This window comes from Echinops telfairi, unplaced genomic scaffold, assembly GCF_000313985.2.
Source record: "Echinops telfairi isolate 266 unplaced genomic scaffold, ASM31398v2 ScPeMD7_4225;HRSCAF=4972, whole genome shotgun sequence".
NCBI lineage: Eukaryota > Metazoa > Chordata > Mammalia > Afrosoricida > Tenrecidae > Echinops > Echinops telfairi.
In genome coordinates, this window is record NW_022108124.1 from 4,110,478 (window position 1) to 4,128,738 (window position 18,261).

Genomic DNA, 18,261 nt, shown 5'->3' on the forward strand with positions numbered 1-18,261 from the left:
TGATGGCAACAAATGTACAAATGTGCTTGACACAATGGATGGATGTATGGATTGTGATAAGAGTTGTACAAGCCCCCAATAAAATGATTAAAAAAAAGAAGAAGAAGAAGAGCCAAGTTCTCTTTGGCTCTTTGCCTTCTGCTAAAGCTGGGTCCTACGTCTGGTTCAGGGATCTCCGATTGTGTCACCTGATGATGCCAGGGCTACCATGGGGGGGGGTACCGATGAGTGATTCATTCATTTGCCTCTGCCTCCACCAGCCTGTGCCATCCCCCAGCTTTGGCACCCTGCTTCCTGTCCATCAACTGCCACCGCCACACGAACAAGTTAGAAGCCTGACTTGAACCAGACTGGACTGGCTGACTTCTACAACTGGGAGAGCCACTTCTTGATCTAAGCCACGTTCCATACACAAGCACACGCAAGCATCCCTGGCTTTGCTTCCCCAGAGAAACCAACCTGACACAGGAAAACAGCTTCTAGTGGTTGATGACATCATAATTTTTATGGAAAGATCCTAAGCGATCTACAAACTAGTAAAACTAGAGAGTTTAGTAAGGTCAAGGAATAGGTTAATATACAAAAACAGTTTCAATTACAGAGATCACCCACAAACACCAGCAAATGAAAAAACTAACGAGGAGAAATGGATAAGAATTCTTCCCTTTTATGAAAGATCTATTGCAGTACTTATTTCCACTAACCGACAGGACCCAGAAGATTTCTGATTTCACAAAAGAAGACTTAAAGGGAACCAGTGTTCTGCATCCGTTTTCAGACTGCCCTTAATGACAGCACACATACTCTGAGTGGTGACGTGGGCATCACCAAGCTCCTTCCCCAGAACTTCGCTCAGGATCTCAGCCCCCAGGCCCCACTTTGAGCTGTATCCATGAACTCTCCGAGTATGTGTTAGGGTTATTTTAGGTTGCATGTCTATTTGGGAGGCCATTTGGGGAGGCCTTAACAACCTTACATGAGATTGTAACAACCCGATGTGCTGTTTCCAAGACTGTAAATCTTTTTCTTTTTTTCCCCCCCTAGACTGTACATCTTTAAGGGAACTATGGCGGTTAGATTCTATGTCAATTTGAACCTGTGTGAAAGTGTAGGGGTGGAATCCAACCTACCAATCAGGTCACAGCCCGATGATGCCTCCTTGAGGGTATCACCTTATGATAAGAGTGTCAAGGAGAAGTTCTTGCTCACTTGCTCACTCGCCTTTTGTCTCCCCTGTTTGCTGGAACACTGTGTCTGCCTCCAGGGGTGACCCCAAGTAGGCCGCTGACCCTGGGAACCAACCTCGGAATGGTCAGCACCCTACCATGTTCCAGCCAACCCTGGATATACTCGACTCTGCACCTACCGGCCTGTGATCTCCCGCTTCCCACTTCACCTTTGTACATCATCAACCTGGAGCGAGGTGACCCTGAAGAGGGCTCCTAACCTTGTGACCTTCATGGTCCATCTTCAGCTGGACTGGGCTAGGACACCTTCTTGATGCAAAGTTCTTTCTTATACATACATGAGTGTCACTTAGTTTTGTTTCTTTAGATAATCCATCAGATAGCCTCATCTTTCTCCCTAGGAGTGGTCTGTGGATTTGAACGTCCAACCTCTCACTTGACAGTTCAATGCTTACCCAGCTGTGACAAGGTGGGCTCCTTAAAAGGATCCTTCCAAACCAAAAACCAAACTAATTCCAACTCGTGTAACCCTGTAGAAGAAAATAGAACTGCACCCTGTGAGCTCCTAAGACTGTGACTCATTAGTGGAGTAGAAAGCGGTGTCGTTCTTCCACAGAGCGGCTGGTGGTTTTGAACTGCCAACCTTGCAGTTAGCAGCCCAACATATAACCCCTGTGCCACCAGGGCTCCAGATGGGGCTCCTTCCAGTAAGCTCTAATTCAATCCAACAAACCTCAAACCAGAAGACCTCTTATGACAGGTCACCCCTCAATTCTACCAGTGTTCTCCTTTGTAAACATGACTGAAGCAGAAATTCCCACCTGGCAGCAATGCATCGAATCCAAAGAGAATGAGACATGTGGACATGCTCTCTAGGCTAAAGAGTATCATTTAAACATTGGTTATTTCTTACAAATTAAATTTTCTGCATGGCAAATGTGTATACTATTACCAAAATTATTTGCTAATTGGGAAAAACAAAAGGGAGGAAAAAATGATACATACACTGCGGGTAGCAAACATGCATCTGACGAGAAAAGGCGGTAGGAAACTAGAGAGAGAACAGAAAAATTATCGTGCAAAAGAAGAAAAGTGCTAACGTACAGCATTTTGTTTTCCTACAGAAGAACACAAAATGGTTACTTAATGTCAGAATTCACAAAGTCACTTGTAGGACAATCACAAGCAAAAATAACTCGTGGCTATTGAGTCTAGATTGACTCATGACGAACTCCTGTGTTACACAGTTCAACTGCTCCGTGGGTTTTGCGTGGCTGTGATCTTTACTGAAGCAGTTCGCCAGGCCTTTCTTCCACGGTGCTGCTGGGTGGGTCTGAACCACCAAGCTTTAGGTTGGTAGCTGAGAGGAAACCACTTGCCTTTTTCACTGCAAGTACGGCATTTCTACTTACTAGGCAATGTGATAAAAAACTGAATATAGTACACACCTATGCTCAGTTGCTGGAGGCACCTGATACTGTACAAAGCCCATAATCAAACAGAAAAAGTCTTTGTAACTGAAAGAGTGGTGGCCACATAGGGCAGGATCTATTAAAACCATCCACAGGCATCTTACATCTTGGACTCAGGCGACGCAGAGCAGTGCCCTCCTCACAGGTGCTGCCAAGACAGAAACTGCCAACAGACTTCCCACAGTTCTAAGACTCCGGCGGATGCCGAGACGCGAAGTTCTTTCAAAGACTCTCCCAGATGGAACAAGCACCCCGGACTAATGAGCTACTGTTTCTTTCCTCTTTCTGTTTATTATCTGACTTGGTTTATTGATGGCTAAATATCGGTCCTACAGCATGCAGTCAGCACTCCACGTCATGTGCTCTGAACAGCCTCGCTCATTAAGAACGCAAAGTCTGGGTTGATAAATCTCTCCCGTTTCCCTTGTGATCAAAGCACAGAAGGTGGTTTCTAGCCTGGGATCAGAGTTAGTCTAATTGCCTCTTAAGAGTTATCGAACCTTCAAACTCGTCCTCCCATTAATCAGTCAAGCACCCATTAAGAGCCTTTCCCCAGAAAGCTCAGGATAGCACTTGCCCCCATTTAGGCAAAATTGCAGCCAAGAAACCAGGCAGGTTAGAGACATGTGCGCTCTAACAATGAAATGCAACGGGAAGGATACAGGGCAGAGAGAAAATCTTCCCCTAAAGCATTAACGGTGGAGGGACTTGACCAGACTAAAGTAGGCAACAAGCAAAACTAACATAATGTTGAGTTAACTTTTAAAAAACAAACAACGGGGTAAAAACAGAGATTCCAGAAATACATTCATTCTGGGCCAGCTCCTTAATAGATGCCAATCCATAAAACATAAAAATTCGGGTAAGAATCACTAGCATGCACTGCCGGTAAAGAAAGCGAAGTTCTGGTACCTGTCACAACATGGACAGACCCTGAAGACATTACCCAGAGTGAACTAAGTCTGGCACAAAAGGACAAGTAGAAGGATAAGTCAAAAATATTGCTACAAAAGCATTGAAAATATCAAAATGTGAAGCTATTGTGGTTAAATATATCCTCCAATCTAGGTCTGTACACGTCTGCAGGCAGGATTTCCACCTCTCTATCCCTTCCCTAAAGAAGGCTGTATTTTTCAATTCACACCATATCGAAATGGCAGTTTCAGCACCGTCAGGGGCCTTAAATTAGGTTCCTTTGCAATGTCTTTTGAATTCCAGGAGCAAAAATTAAGTCTGAAGGGGCAATATCAGGGCTGCAGGGCATGCAGTTTCCTAGTGAAATTCTTAGAAGACAGCTCTCGCTCCCCTCAACAACTGAGGAAAGAACTATCCCAGTGGGAAGACATTCCTCAGTGCACCCTTCCTGGCCTTTTGATCCCTGTTCTTAAAACGTTTTAATAATAAGTCTCCATGATCACCCACTGTCCCTTTGGGATCCCAAAACAGACATCATACCTTCTAAACTACCATTCCACCTTGACTTTAGCCCAGCAGATTGCTTTAAAAGCTACTTATTTTGAAAGACTTATTTTTCAAAGGCACCCTAAGAAGATGAAGGTAAGTATGTTACTAAGAAAAATCTATGTGTAGCCATCCACTGATCACAAAGAGAAGTTTAAAGACACCTTATGTGGCATAAACCCCTATGAACTGGAATCGTGGAGCAATGTTTTTGGACTTCTCATTCTATCATCTCACCTGTAATGACAACTTATAATAAGCAAGTATACAGACTAAAGTTTATTTGTGCTGACTAGGGGCAAGCCAATAAATTGTTTTTTAAAAGATCATTTTATTGGGGGCTCTTACAGCTCTTATAACAATCCATACACCAATTGTATCAAGCATATTTGTGCATATTTGTACTTATGTTGCTAACATTATTTTCTAACCATGTACATTCTATTGAGCCCTTGGTGTCAGCTAGCTCCTTTTTCTACCCTTCCTCCCCTACTTCCACCCTTGTGACCCCTTGATAAATTATAAATTATGATTAATTTCATATTTTACACTGACCGCTGTCTCCCTTCCCTGCGGTTTCTTCCCCGCTCATCTCTAAACCTTCCCCTTACCCTCCTGGCATCACTACTCCCATTTCTATTCCTGAGGGGTTTATCTGACCTGCATTCCGTGTGTCCTGAGCGTTTATCTGTACCTGTGCACATGCTCCAGCCTAGCCCGCAGTGAAAGGCAGGATTGAAGTCATGATAGTGGGGGGTGAGGAAGCTTCAAGGAACCAGCGGAATATTGTGTGTTTCGTCAGTGCTATACTGTGCCCTGACTCATCCCTTCCTTTGGACCCTTCTGTGAGGGGATGTCCCATTGTCTACAGATGAGTTTTGGGTCTCTGCTCCGACCCCCCTCATTCTCAACAATATGGTTTTTTGTTTGTTTGTTTGTTTGTGGTCTTCTGGTGCCTGTTAGCTGCTCCCATCAACACCAATGGTTGCACAGGCTGGTGTGCTTCTATATCATTTGATAACTGGGCACCATCAGCTTTCTTCACCACATCTGCTTGTGCACCCATTTTGTCTTCAGCAATCATGACAGAAGGCTGAGCATCACAAAATGCCAGGTTGTTAGAACAAAGTGTTCTCGCGTTGAGGGAGGGCTTAAATAGAAGCCCAAAGTCTGCCCCCTTCCTCCATGTATTGCCATATAAATATATGTACATAAGCCAATACCTCTATTTTTATGAATTAATGTTTACATAAGTGCACCCCTATGTTTATCCCTCTATCCATAGTTTTGCTTCCTAGATCTGTCCTGTTTCCTTTTACCTTCCTCCTTTCCCACCATCACACTCGCCCCTATCAGCCTCTTAGTAATGCCTCTCAGCTAGATTGCTGTTGCTCCAACACCCCCAGGATCTCTATGTCCTCCTCGTTGTTGATGTTAATTCCCTAGTTGTTCCCCTGTCTATGGCTCAACTTGCTCACCGCTCCCTTCCCCCACCCCACCCTTTCCCTAAGTCCCTCTGGAACCGTCGGTCCTATTGCTTTCTCCTCGGGCTTGCTTCCCATAAACCTATCTTATATAGGGAGGCAAAGCAACAATAACATAGGCAATACGAAAATAAATTTTAAAAATATAAATATATAAAGAAGAATAATAACTAGCCAAAAAACCTGAAATAACATAGATAATTCCAGGTCTGTCCACTGACCTTTATGACCATCTATCCCCACTGGTCCTAGGGGGTTCCGGGAACTGCTCCTCCTAGCCTGAAGTCTATTTTGGGGGCTCCTCAGGGGCCTTGCGGCTTTGGTTTGCTCCCGTTGCTGACCTGTTATGTTCCCTTCTTGGTTCACCTTGCTGTGGGGGGTTCAGACTGAACTCACTCCCCGCTGTGTGTCCCCAGTATTGTCCTCTGTCTCGGTATGCTCCAGCGAGGGGACATCATGTTGTTGGCCCTACAGTCCTCTTTGTGCCTTAGCAGCTCCATGCAGGGACATCGTCTGCCAGGCTTGGTGTGCCGATATGGGGTCTAGAACCTCACTCTCTCTTTTCCCTTCTTGGTTTGTTTCCAAGTATACATAGGCCAGTCCCTCTCCCTAACCTGCAGGTTTAGTGTTGTCCTCTGTAGCACAAACTTCTAGGGAGGGGATCAGTTTAAGCCAATAATTTTTTTTTTAATGGGTGTCAGAAGAAACCTGCTCTTGAACATAGAGCTAAAACGACAGGAAGACGTAATGGAAAGAACAAAACAGAGAATTTCAAAGACTGGCTTAAGTAGACAAAGTATTATCCAAAATGTACTAAGACCTGTAATTAGAAAACCACAGATAGAGTACTCCAAGCATTTCTCAAACTGAAAGAACGAAAAGGTTGGGGGAGGGGGGGAAGATCAAGCCTCAAGTTGCAATATGGATTCTATGGATAAAATTGAATGAGTCATGAAACATCAAAAGAAAATGGAAGGAATACACAGTCACTGTACCAAAAAGAACTGCTGGACAGTCAAGGTAAGACATGATCACGAGCCACTGTTACTGAAGGAGGAAGCCTGTGCTGCAGTACTGAAGGCATTTGGTGCAAAACAGAACAACGTCATGGAGCGGATTCCAACCCTATGGAAGAGAGAATTACCTCTTAAGGTTTCCAAGGCTGTAAATCTTTTTTTTTTTTAATCAGTTTATTGGGGGGGGGCTCACAATCCATACATCCATCCATTCCAAAGCTGTAAATCTTTACAGGAGCAGGCAGCAGCATCTTTCTCTGGGGGTGCTGCTGGTAGGCTAACAGTCCATTTAAACCACTTGGCAAAAGGGCAAGGTTCTAGTAATTAATGGAACATCAACTGAGATGTTTCCACTAACAGATGCAACACTGGAAGCACTCCTTCATCTATGTTAAAAAAATAAATTAGGCCAACCAATTGGAAGAAGTCCATGTTTATGTCCGTTTAAAAGAAAGGTAACCCAACAGAATGTGGAGAAAGTCTCTAATGATATCATGAATATCAAATGCAAATAAAGTTTTGCTGAAGGTTGTTCAAAGAGGGTTGCAGCGGGACAGTGACAGGGAGCTGCCAGAAACCCATGCTGGAATCAGAAAAGGATGTGGAATGAGGACGATCACTGCTGACACCAGATGGACGCTGGCTAAAAGCAGAAAATACCAGAGAGATGTTTGCTTGTGTTTCATTGACTAGTCAAAGGCATTTGACTGTGTGGACCACAATAAACTGTGGACACCCTTGAGAAGAATGGGAATTCCATAAGCCTTCATTGTGCTCATGCTGAAACTACTTAGGCCAAGAAGAAATCATTCAAACAGAACAAGGAACTACTGCATATTTAAAATCAAAAAAAGTATGAGTCGGGGTTGTATCATTTCATCCGATTTATTCAGCCTGTGTGCTAAGCAAAGACTGAGAAGCTGGACTACGTGAAGAAGAAACACATCAGGATGGGAGCAAGGTTCATTAACAACCTGCAATATGCAGATGACACAATCTTGCTTGCTGAAAGCAAAAAGAACTTAAAGCACTCACTAATCAAGATTAAAGGAGTCCCGGTAGCATAGTGGTTATGTGTTGGGCTGCTAACCACAACGTCAGCAGTTTGAAACCACCAGTGATTCTGAGTGAGAAAGAGGGGCAGTTCTACCTGTCCTGGGGTCAATGTTGACTCAAGGGCAGTGAGTTTTTGAGTTAATGAAGACCAAAGACTACAGCCTTTAATATGGATACTTCGACATAAAGAAAAGAGAAATCCTCCCAACAGGACCATAAAGCAACATAACAAAAGGGGAAAATATGAAAATTGTCAACGATCTAATTTTACTTGAAGCCGCAACCAATGCCAGCAGGAGCCGCAGTCAGGAGAGTAAAGGCCATGTTACACAGGGCAAATCTCCTGCACGCGACCTCTTAGGGCAGTGGTCCTCAACCATCCTAACGCCGAGACCCTTTAATATAGTTTCTGATGTGGTGGCGACCCCCCAACCATAAAATTATTTTCATTGCTGCTTCATCACTGTCATTTTGGTGTTATGAATCAGGCGACCCCTGTGAAATGGCCGTTCGTTCGACCCCCAAAGGGGTCGCGACCCACAGGTTGAGAACCATTGTCTTAAAGTGTGAGAGCACAAAGATAGAACTTTGAGAGCAAAAGTGCCTCACCCAAGCCTTGGTATCTTCACTTGTCTCAAGGCACACAAAACACTAGGCAATGAATAAGACAGACCGAAGGACTGATGCCTTTGAATTACGGTATTGGTGAAGAATATTGAATATACCTTGAACCCCCAAAACAAACAAATCTGTGTTAGAAGAAGTAGAGCCAAAAGGCTATCATTCACTTGGGTGTGGCCACAGTGTCAAATGGTAAGAACCATCAGGTCAACCGCAATGCAAGGCAACCCCATGTGTGTCAGACTAGAACTGTGTTTCATAACCTTTTCAGTGGCTGCTGTTTAGAAAGCAGATCACCAGGCATTTCTTAGGAGGCATCTCTGAGTGCACTTGAGCACCAGCGTACAGGTAACCATTGGTACCACCCCTGAGTGGTGCAACCACATCTCCACACTTACTCTAAACTTACACTAGTTCTCCATGACTCTGCTCATCTCTTGGCACCAGACAGTGGACCTCACTTTGGTTTAACACAGGTCTGCACTTAGGTGAACTCTACCCAAATTTGAAAGGGTCCCTGGAAAAGTATGTCTTTCACTGACAGGAAAATGTCACTTGAGGACCTTCAGGGACATTAGGTCAGGCCACATCAATATGCGCCTGGAATGCATGTCAACACCTGGTCTCATGACTTGCACTGAGTCCCTGCCAAGCCTCGCCCACCGCCCCCTGCTCATCCTTCTCACCTGACAGCCAGTCCTTGACTGTCCACTTGCATTTCACACCCGTTAGCATCCTGCGCATTGAAACCTGTAGCTGTGAGGGCTTTTCCGTTTGCTCCTCACGATAGGAAAACTGATTCACAGGGACTGTTGTTCATTGCATTCGAATCGATTGCGACTCGGAATGACCCCGTGCACTGCAGTGCAGACCTGAGCTCCATAGTGTTTTCAAGGCCGCGACCTCTCGGAAGCAGACCCCCAAGCCTGTCTTCCCAGGTAAGTTTGACCTGTCAATCTTTCAGTTCATCCTGCCGTCCAAGGACACCATGTCTTACTAACTGCCCCAAACAGAAGTGTCTCTCTCCTCTCTCCACCACCCCCATTTCTGTTCATCCGTGTCATTCTGACTAGGACTTAAAGCACACACAACATTTAGTTGCTGGCATAAACAAACAATCCGGATCACCACCACGGATTTACGGCCAGAGAAAAACAGCCTGACGTAGCAACAGGAACACTAGCTGTACAGGTAAGCTAAAAAGGCATGCCCTTAACCTTGGACATACTTGAAATCTACCACCCCAGCTCACCTGTCCTTTGTAATCAGCCAGCCCATCGCAGTCACTCAGGAATCCAGGTATGGTCTGGCCTCAACAGGTTTTGAATTATCTTTCTGATGAAGCACTGACCCAAAACTTTGAAGGCCCCAACAATTTGCACCTGAGTGGAGCCCTACTGGCATAATGGTTATTCTTTGGGCTGCTAATCACAAGGTCAGCAGTTCCAAACCATCAGCTGGTCTGAGGGAGAAAGACAGGGTTTTCTACTCCCGTAAAGAGCTGCAGTCTTAGATAATCCCACTCGATGGGATCGAACAACAGAAATGTATGTGAATGGATATACTGGATGTGTAAAATATAGAAAATAAGGGCTCCTGGAGGGTAGGTTGGGGATGGGAGGGTATAAAAAGGAGCCTCTATCAAGGAGTTCAAGAAGGAAAAGAATGTTTGAAACTGATTGTGGTAGCAATTGTACAATACTGCGTGAGGTGATGGAACTATGGGATAGTATGATATTTGTAAGGGCTCCCAATAAAAGGATTAAATAAAAAAACGTGATTTTTTTTTTTTAAGAGTTACAGTCTTAGAAACCCCACAGGGCAGTTCTACCCAGTCCTACAGGAGTCGCTGTGACTCGGCATGAATTTGATGGCAGTGAGTTTGGTTTGGTTTTTTGGCCAACCGAAAAGTTGGTCCTCCAAACCCACCCCATGGTGCTGTGGAAGGAAGGCCCGGCAATCTCCTTCTGGACAGGGTGTTGTTATTTGCTGTACAAGTAAGTCTGACTCGTGGTGATCCCGAAGGGTCCACATAGGTGTGGCAGTTACATAATCTCCTGTCAACTTGAGAAGGGGTGGAATCTAGCCTGTTAATCAGGTCGCAGCTTGATGACCTCCTTTGGAGGCATGAAGGAAATAAATAGCTCACTGGAGGGCAGACTCACTCTCTGTTTCCTCTTTCTACTGACAAGCCAGATGTGCTACACTGATGAAGCCAGAGCCCTGGAGCTGGAGGAGCCACAAGGAGACCCACACCAGTGCTGAGATGCTTCCACCACCACTGGATCCACAAGACTTTCCACCCACTGGCCTGTGATCTTTCTTCCTGCATTTGGTGTCATTGCATGTGCTGCATGAATTGAAGAAAAATTTATAGACTGGTAATGGACATAGGAGCTAATATTAGAATTATGGACTTGACCAGGACTGGGCTGGGATGTTTTCTTAATGTACAATTGATCTTTGATATACAGTTCTCTCTTACACACAAGTGTCTATGAATTGGTTTCTCTAGTCAACCCAGACTAACACAATGGGTTTCAATGCTGTGACCTTATAGAACAGTGGTTCTCAACCTTCCTAATGCCAAGACCCTTTAATACAGTTCCTATGTTGTGATGACTCCCCACTCCCACCATAAAATTATTTTCATTGCTACTTCATCACTGTAATTTTGTTAGTTATGAATCAGGCGACCCCTGTCTAAGGGTCGTTCCACCCCCAAAGGGGTCGCGACCCACAGGTTGAGACTCTGCTGTTACAGAAGCAGAGAGTCAGATCTGTCGTCCAAGTGCTTCTGCGTGGGTTTAGATTGTCAACTTTTGGTTTGTACTCCGACACTTAACCATTTTCACCAACCAGGGTGCATTCAGTGACGACTGCAGCCGAGAAAACCCTATGGAGCAGTTCCATCCTGGAATACATGTCACTGCCGTGAGTCAGAAGCAACTCCAAAGCAACTGACAACATCACAACAACCAAGACTTGGCTAAGATGCAAGAGCCTGCACTTGGTCATCCAAAAGACAGATCATACAGACGTCGAAAAACACAGTTCAGTGGCTTCTCTAGGGCTCTGACCTCTTCTCCCATCCCATGCTCAAACCCTAGGAGAGGAGAGGAGCATTCAAAGTCCAGACACAGTTTAAAACCCACTCGTTAATACATTTCAAGACACATGCTGGGATCATTAAGGTTTTGTGTCCACTTGGCTGGCCAGGGTCCTCAGTGGTTTGGCAGTTAAGATACAGTAAACCCGAATAATGAGATCTAGCATAAAGCAATCCTCGAGAACGCTGGGTGCTTCATTGCTGAGTGGACACTGTGGGAAAGCTTGCTTGGTTTTGGCTGGGTTTGAATCCTGTATCTGGTTTGACATCTGACCTCTGATTCTTTAGACTGGAATCGGAAGCCTGCAACCTGACCTGCCGACTTTGCATTCATTGGCTTTGTCGGCTACATGAGTCAGAAGCGTCCAGTCTGACATATGATCCACAGACTTCGAACTTGCTCACCTCTACAGCTGGGTGAGCCATTGCCTTGTATAAACACACACACACACACACACACACACAGACTTCACTGGGTTTGTTAATATAAATATATATGTTGCCATTCATTTATTTACATTGTACAAAAGGACTACAAAGAGTTTATGGGGGGGGGGAATCCATTATCTTTTAATTTCATTTTGTCCACCAACTTGTTAAGGTACCCTTGTATGACTCTGGGAATTCCTTAGAAATGCCATCAAGGAAGAAGTCATGTTGTCTGTGCCTGCCACTGAACAGAACGCTCCCACAGGTGCAAGTACAAAGGTCAAGGTTGCCACATGTTACAGGGTGGCCAGTCGACAGTCACCTTCAATAAAAATAAACAGCATTGTCAGGCAGTAGGTGTCCAGAGAACTTTGTTTACGGCCGTGTTTTCCTGGAGACCAGCCTCCCCACTGGAAGGCAGGGGTGGGGGTGCGCAGAAGGTGCTCAGGACACGGTGTCGCTGCCTCACACTTGTTTGGTTTGATAGCTGCAGCGCTGCGTCTCCTGTGGAAAACCTGCCGTCACTGACGCAAAGAGAAACATGAGGTGGGTAGATGGAGTCCCAGCAAATCCATGTTCAGGACAAATCACACACTAACACCACGGGAAGACTGTGACTCACTCACACGCGTTTGCAGATCGGAAGGCAGAAGGGACCAGAGCAGAGGAGTTTTCAAAACATGAACTGCAACAACAACAACAGCAAAAAGGGTGGGAGTGCCAGGGGAGGGGGTGGTGGTAGGAAAAAAGGAAACCGAGGAACTAAATTACCTACATTAAGGATTCAGGAGCGTGGGTGGGAGAGGGACGGAGGGGGAAAAAAGAGGAGCAGATTCCAAGGGCTCAAGTAGAAAGAAATTGTTTTGGCAACACTGATGGCAACATCTGTGCAAGTGTGCTTAATGCAACTGAACGGTGAATTGTTACAAGATTTGCAAGACAACCCCCCCAATTAAATGATTAATTAAAAAAATACAAAAGAAAACTATGCCCTACATTGGCTACACGTAATCACTTTTGAAAATAAGGTCCACATCCAATAACAGATTTGTTCAGCAAGGTGTAGCCCAGCCTGGAATGGCAACACTGGGGCCGTTGAAGCCGGCCTTCTGCCCAGACCAGGGGAGAAGCATTGCATGTTCTGAAGCTCTAATCCAGGGCACTGATAATAATCCACGGCACTGATGATTATAATCCATGGCACTGAACCCGCTGACCTGCTGTAAATTTGTCAGGCAAATGATTTCCCCCATATGTCCTGTCCATCGCCTCCCCCCAGGCTGCCCCTCCCAAGCAAGGCCTAGTGCCAGAGCTTGCCACCAAGAGTACATTACCACCAACGTCATTTTGGAAGAACAGTTCGCAAGGTGCTAACGGCGGGCCCACAACCAGCACAGCTGCTCCAGTCCCCCTCCCCTTCCCTACCCGCGAAAGTATAAAACCCTTGCTTATTTGGTGGTGGTGACGGGGTGTGTGTGTGTGTGTGTGTGTGTGTGTGTGTGTGTGTGTACAGTGAAGACCAAGCCCAGCCCCTGCCAGCCACCCTGGGGTCACAGTACTGCACTTCCAAAAGGAACCTTCCCATAAATAATCAAGCGAGTGGCTCCTGATCTGTTCTTCAGGCTCCAAGGACGGTCCCTGTTCCGGGCATCTGCTCACAATGTTCTGTTGTGCTTATTCTCAACAACAAAACGAGTCAGGGACACAACACAGTACATCAGCTGTGACAATATGCACAACAGGTGGATCTGCAGAGTGTGTGATGTTTTCCTCACATGGAGAGAAGGTGGGTTTTATGTGCTCGCTCCCTGCCACTCAGTGTTTCTGATTTTTCGTCATGAACAGGAATCTGTTTCTTACTAATAAAAGCAATCAAATGGTTCTTAGCTCAATGGGTTCAAGACCCGAAAATATTTATATGGGCTCCAACAAGCAGTCTTTCAAATGCTTCCTTTGTTGACCTGGGCTGCCCTTTGGCTTTAGCACCCCAATTCTCGAGCGTTAAGAGAGGGGCACCCCAGGAGCGGTTATACATACGGGCTCACAGGCACCACCCTGGACCTGCAGAGTGTGAATCAACAGTTTGACAAGACCTGTGGGCTCCTGCACGTTTTCTTCTTTGCACTCATCCAAGTTTGAGAAGCAATGCTACACGGAGCCCTTTCCCAGGACCACACCTTCTCGAAGCAACCCTCACACGGTAGCCACTACACAGGACTGCCGGAAACCCACCAAACACCTTGACCATGCTACCACGCCAGGAAGTCAAAGCCACACAGATTCGCTTCTTATCCCACGGCTGCTTGGGACTCTGCAGTCACTGAAATAAGACCGCTTATTCTAGCACACAACCTAAGGCATTCCTTCACGCTTTCCAACCAGCACTTCCTCTTTGCAGACCGTCTCCGAGGTGCCACGCAGGGATCCGATGCTGGTGGCAAAACAGAGTCCCTGCCCTGGTGACTGCATTCTAGCGGGGAGAGAAGACCAAGATACATGGGAAGGACAAAAAGGTAGAACTCAAACACAAAAGAAAACAGGCTTACTGGGCTAAATAGAGACCAGAGCAGCGGTTCTCAACCTGTGGGTCGTGACCCCTTTGGGTGGACCGACCCTTTCACAAGGGTCGCCTGAGACCATCGGAAAGCACCTATTTCCAATGGTCTTAGGAACCGAGACACCGCTGCTCTATCCATCTCCAGGCAGGTCCGCCCACACGCAAACGTGCTGATCTGGTGAGAAAGAAGCTATCTCAGTCCTCGCACTGATTGTTGGCTTTGTACGCGTACTGTCGCAAAATGTAGCAATGTAGTTTACAGTTGTTATATTAAGACTGTTACTTGTGCTACACCATGCTTCAAAACAAAATTTCATTTCTTTGTAATCAGAAATAAATATTTCACAATATATAATTACATATTGTTTTGTGATGAATCACTATGCTTTAATTATGTTTAATTATGTTCAATTTGTAACGATGTAAATACATCCTGTGTATCCGATATGATATTTACATGACGATTCATAACAGTAGCAAAATGACAGTGATGAAGTGGCAACGAAAATAATTTTATGGTTGGGGGGTCACCACCACATGAGGAACTGCATTAAAGGGTCCCGGCATTAGGAAGGTTGAGGACCACTGCACTAGAGGAACCCCTCAGACGACTGCCTCCTAACCTGGAACTGAAGCCACTTCCGGAGGTCACCTTGCAAAGTGGCCTATAAAATAAACAATGATTTTATTTATTGGAGCACAACAGGAGTACACTCCTCGAAACAATCAACTAGAGTAGCCAAACCATCAGCATGCACACAAAAGCAGAGGTGGGAAGGCAGGGAGGGCAGGGACTCAGGGTGGATGGAAGGGAGCCGGTATGATGGAAATGGAGAAGGTGCTGATGGGATTTTAGCTCTTGCTTCCTGGAGAAAGGAGGCCGTCTGCTCCCAGAAAGATTCCATCTCAGAAACTGAACTGGGTCGCTATGCGTCCAAGTGAATTTGATGACAGTGGGTTTGGTTTGGGGAATGGCTAATCATGTCACAGGACAATTTGGGCCTCAATTGTTAAAATCGGAATCTAATTTTCCGGGTAAATTTTCACCTAAAACACAATTTTAAGAAATGGTCTTTATTTATTTTTAATTTAAACAAACCATGTTAAGGAGTGACTGGGAAAATCAAGCAGACAATGTGACTGGCTTTAACAAGAGGATCCAACTAAGATTCTGACAAAGCTGGAAATTGGGTCACCATTAAATCGTGCTACCTGCCTATCCTCTGAACTCTCGCCCCTCCCTGCCAACCTGTCTGCGCTAGTCTGGGTAGACCAGAGAAACAAATTCATAGACATTCATATGTGTCTAAGAAAGAGTTTTATATACAAGATCAATTGAATATTGAGAAAACATCCCAGCCCAGACCAGATCAAGTCCATAAGTCCTGTATTAGCCCATATGCCTGATACCAATCTATAAATTCCTCCTCAGACTCACGAAACACATGCAATGATACCGAATGCAGGACGATCAAAGGCCAGTGTGTGGAAAGTCTTGTGGATCCAGTGGTGGTAGAGGCATCTCAGCGCTGGCAGGGGTCTCCATGTGGTTTCTCCAGCTCAGGACACTAGCGTAGTTCCATGTGTCTTGTCAGCTGCCATGTCTCCCAGGGAGTGAGCAGAGAGAGAGAGTGTGTACATCTCCCACCTCCAAGGAGGAATATAGGAATTCGCAGAATCCTCAAGAGAAGGCAATGTCCACACAGAGGCCTCATTGGCTATGGCCTGATTGACAGGCTAAACTCCACGCCTTCACTCCTAATCCTCTCAAATTGACAACAGATTTTATAACTACCACACTGTCTCACAACTGTGCGCTCAAAGAGTCGCCACTGAGCCGATGCTGACGCACAGAGACCCCATGCACAGCAAAGCCAATGTTGCCCAGTCTTGGGCTAGCTTCACACTGTGGGTGGTATCCTTGAGCCCAGGGTGGTGGCCACTGGGTATTTCCAGTGCCCTCCAACTTTTGCTATTATGATCCCTAGAGTTTTCATTGTCTAATTTTTTTAAGTTGAAAGCCAGGCCTTCCTGCCTAATCTATTTTAGTTTGGAAAGTCCATTGCAATCTGCCCATCACGGGTGAGCCTCGTGGTACTTGAAATAATCTGGCCATAACTACCTGCATCACGGCAGCACACAAGCCACCAAGGGTGTAACAAACCGGCTGAGAAATCAAGAGTAAAAGACCCTAACTCTAATGCTCTCTCACTCAGTCTTAGACTCTCCCTCCCAACTCCCCACCTCAACAGCTCCGAACTCATCGCCAAGCCCATGTTGATCACCAGCAACATCAAAAGGAAAGGCACTGTGTTAGAAAACGAGGAAAACATAGCTTCTTAGAACCCAAGAGTATGGGGCTCAGCAGGGTGGGTGTGCAAGGAGAGTCCTCCACACACTACAGCAGAGAAATAAGCAAAGTCATGCCCTAAAGACATCTGCATCCTAAAGTCCAACAACTCGCTGTCACTGAGCCAATTCTGACTGAGTGACCCTAGAGGTCAGGGGAGACCTGCCCCTGTGGGTTCCAGAGACTGTAACTCTTAATGGGAATAAAAAGCCTCATCTTTTTCCTGAGGAGCAGATGGTGGCTTCGAACTGCTAACCTCGCCGTTAGCCACCTGACGCAAGACCTGGGTCAACGGACAGAGGAGCTGCCATGGGTCTCACAGGGCAAACAGGACAGCCCATCATCACAGAGGAGGACTCTGAGGTGAGCATCTTTGGCAGCAGCACTGCTCTGAAGGCAAGGGTGGCAATTAGATAATGATATCAACTCGACACTCCTCGTTGGGGCTTATGAACTAGCATCGGGCTGACGGACACAAGTTGGACTGAGCTAACACAGCAATAAAAGCCATACGAGTGCACTGTCATTGAGTGGATTCAACTCATTGTGTCCCTGGAGGGCAAGGTAGAACTGGCCCTGCGGGTTTCCGAGACTGGTAACTCTTTATGGGATTAGAAAACCTCATCTTTCTCCCAAAGTGACCTCGAGTTACTGACCTTGAGGTTAGCAGACCAGCACCTGACCACTGTGCCACCAGGGCTCCTAAAGCCACACAGCCAGGCCCCAAGCTTCAGAGAGAGAGACAGGACTATGTGAAAAGACCATACACAGGGAAAACTTTCATAGCCACTTCTCATGCTACATCAGATGGCTGTCTGGCCTGGAAATCTGAGGAAATTTGTCCTCAATTCTCCCTGGTCAACGAGGTTAAGCGTAAGGACTGCACGGTGTCCAGGCTTCCCCACGCAAGCCCCACACAGTGAGCTGACTCCGATATGCGGACAGCAAATAGAGCCCCGTGCAGCTCCCCAGCACGGGAGGTCTCACTGTGGCAACTCTTGGCCCTTGAAACATCATCTCGTGTCTTTTAAGGGATCCCCCTCACTCACCCCAAGTTTAATGGGTAAGCAGCACATTCGGTCACAGGTTCCTTGGCTAGAAGCAGTGAGGGATTCCCATAAATGAGGTCTAACGGGCGGCCTTGTTACAGCCAGCCCTGCAAGGGGAAAACAGTGCAGAACACAGGGCCCTGGCTAACATCAAAAGCTACCAAGTGGCAAGAGGGGGATTTGAACCCAGACCTGAAGAGCCCCTGTGTGCTGCATGGGACAAAGGACAAGTTTCAGACAGCAGATGTGGTTTTGGTGACAAAAGGAGCCACATATGGTAGTGAGGCTTGGGGAAATTAGCCGGGTTTTTTGTTTATTAGGTTTGGGGTTTACTTTTACTTTTTTTTTTTTTGGTCTGTTTCATTCTAGGAAAGCAAGAGAAACATGGAAACGCAAGCCACCCCCTGCCAGACTTCCTGTGGGGGAGGTGGGAGGCCCCTGCCAGCTCCACTCCCTGGACAGGAAAGGGC

General features: G+C 46.1%; 1 protein-coding gene and 1 long non-coding RNA gene across 4 annotated transcripts in view; one reads left to right on the forward strand and one right to left on the reverse strand.

Moving 5' to 3' along the window:
• Nucleotides 1-18,261, reverse strand: part of USP13 (ubiquitin specific peptidase 13) — a 130,974-nt gene that overhangs the window by 108,381 nt on the left and 4,332 nt on the right. The gene's annotated exons all lie outside the window — the stretch shown is intronic.
• LOC123522274 lies at nucleotides 9,052-10,526 on the forward strand. 2 transcript variants are annotated; one of them, XR_006680545.1, is made up of 3 exons: nucleotides 9,052-9,235; nucleotides 9,371-9,488; nucleotides 10,494-10,526. It is a non-coding gene; the product is annotated as an uncharacterized LOC123522274 (long non-coding RNA). The 2 variants fall into 2 exon arrangements; XR_006680546.1 differs by having other exon boundaries at nucleotides 10,490-10,524.